The sequence below is a fragment of the Corvus kubaryi genome, unplaced genomic scaffold, assembly GCF_017639235.1.
Source record: "Corvus kubaryi isolate FWS band 111438036 unplaced genomic scaffold, C.kubaryi_AGA036_p1.0 71, whole genome shotgun sequence".
NCBI lineage: Eukaryota > Metazoa > Chordata > Aves > Passeriformes > Corvidae > Corvus > Corvus kubaryi.
In genome coordinates this window covers 16,997,894-17,000,522 of record NW_024582059.1, presented here as the reverse complement: position 1 = coordinate 17,000,522, position 2,629 = coordinate 16,997,894, and positions in this window count along the sequence as shown.

Sequence of the window (2,629 nt, the reverse complement as noted above, 5' to 3'; positions counted from 1 at the left end):
GGGAGCGGCGCGGGGGCCGCGCCCGGCGGGAGGGAGCGGCGGCGGGGCCGGCGGCGCGCCCCGCCCCGAGGAGATCCCCCCGCCAGGGGGTCCGGCTGCCCCCTTCCCCCCTGGGGAGCGGGAGCCAGGCCTCCCGGAGGGCCGACGGAGAGAGGGAGGGAGAGAGGGAGGGGGCGGGCGCCTTCCCCCTCCCCTGTCTCGGCGGGAGCCGGTGGGATCGCGGCGACCGCCGTAGGTGGGTCCTGCGACCCCGACGGCCGAGGCGTCCGAGGAAGGGCTCCCTCAGCATTCGGCTCGGAGTCTGCTCGCCCGTGTCCGCCCATTGCTCCCACAGCTCATCCCCAAGCGCCACGGAAGGCTCCAGAGGTGTGGGGCCAAGCGCGGGGCGGGCGTCGACGGTGGGAGCTGCCCTCAGCTCGCGGTGGCTTTTTCCAGCGGGACTTCGGCACCGTGGCTGACCTCGAAGGTGCCGCGGGCTGGCAGACCCTTGGTGTGTGTGAGCGCGATGACCAAAGTACAACCTGTTGGCGATGGTGGCGCGGCGGCCATTCCTAAAGGTGTGAGGGAGCGGCATGTGGAGGGATGAGCATCCTCCTGGTGTGCCGAGAACGGGAGACCTGTGTTGGGAAGAGCAGGAAGATCCAAGTACCTGGTGGCAAGAAAGCACCTGTGAGGCCAGGAGCCATCCAGAAAGGGAAAGGCCAACAGGGGTGAAATGGAGAAAAAAGGTGGAAGCCCAGAGAATCCTAGCCCAGGGTAAGCCCTCAGAGGTGGCTGAGGTGTGGGTGCAGCTACAGCCACCAACTTGGAGGCAAAGGACAGCTGGATAAGTAAAGTCAGAGGTGTGTTTACCAGGCACTGGCTGCTCATCCCAGAAATAGAGGGAAAATTGGCTGGTACCCAAAGACCATTTTTAGGAGGGAGAAAGGGAAAGTATTGCATTAAGTTCCTCATGTGCACTGGTGTCGCTGGACCAACTAGGCCCTGTTCCCATTTTTCACCAAGCAAAGTGAGTCTCTTCATATTTACACGTGACCTCTTAAACAGCCACACTGAACTAAATTGGAGTTTGGCATCAATAAATAGCACATCAGATGAATTATTGAGTAGACACAAAGATTATTCCCTCTCCCTTCAAGTGTATTTTTGAAGGCAAGTTGTTCCTTAACTCACGACTACCCATTGTCTTGCCACTCACTCATTTGACTGAAGGTTTTCCCAGCCAAGGCTCGAGCCACATCCACATGAATAAGGAAGGCCTGTGGTACAGCTTGGGCCTCATCACTCATGTTGGTGAGTGAAATAAAGGTGTGTTCCTGAGATACAGCATCGTTGCTTTGTAGTTTTAGAGAAGAGTACTGCTTTGCAATACACAAACTTGTTCCATGAGCAACCTGACACAGCAGAACTGTGGCAGTGCAGCTCTACGACGACAGCTATGCCCTTTTCATTACTCTGTGGTATTGTGCAGATTATTCTGAAATAAAAGTGATTCTGGTATACAGCAGAATCACAGTATCAGAATAAAGTCTCTTTTATTCCCAAGCAGACCTCTCACAGGGGGTTACACTGGCAGAACTGTAGTGGCCTAAGGACAGATTAGGAGGTCTGTATGTCTCTTCCCCTGTGTTGGCATAAATACCTGTATCAGTTCTCAGAGGAGATGAGTTTGAGGTGTTGTGGTTTGGTTGCTAACCTATGACAGAGGTGTATTAATTAGATAGAGAAAAATGTCCCGAAATGGGCTTTAGATCAACCTGCCAAACTAAGAAAGAACTGACAGTTTGTGAAGATCTGCCTCTTACACAGAAATTTTACATGGATCTATGATGGAGACATTTCCCAGAGATTCTGTGGAATGTCCTGTTGACCTTGTATATAATATAAAGTGCTCAAAACTTCAAGCTCTATTGTGATGGGGTGATGTAAAGACGTATAAGCAAGACTTGAAGAAGGTTGAATGAACAGGACTTGTTAGGATATTTTTAATGCGAAAATAGGTGCCCAGACAGTCACAGAAAGATTTTTAGGGTATGCCTTTACCACAGATTTCCCCATGGCTCTTAGAAATCTTCTAACCCAGCTGAAGCCACCTGGACCATTTGAGTCTGTAAACTAATGCGTCTCCTCTCTACACAAGACTTCAAAAAACCCTGATTCCCATCTGTGTACAAAAGCAGTATTGGACTGATGTTAACTCCACTTGATTGGCTCATCAGGGATTAAGACCTGCAGATTGTTTTAGCACATCATGTCAGCTGCTAACACAAACCTTCAATTACATGTGTTCAGTTTTGCCATGAGGGCTGGTCTAACTAGGAGGCAGATAAAGCAAACCATTTTGTGAGGGAATGAAGACTCAAGAGGCCCTCTTGCCTATAGTCTGCATACTTTCACTACCTGCTGTAATTCACCTCAACAGCGGGTCTCTATTTATGTGTGTTACAAAGAGACAAAGGAAGCTGCTGTGGGAAAAATCTTTCTTTCCTGCCAGGGACTGTGGTAATCCCACTCCGTACTGCAGTTTACAAGCCACGTGTATGCTGTGCCTTGCTCCAGTGTTTGAAGTATCCATAACGTGCTGTAGGAACAATCTGCATAATATGTCAACAGGGGAACTCTGAAATGC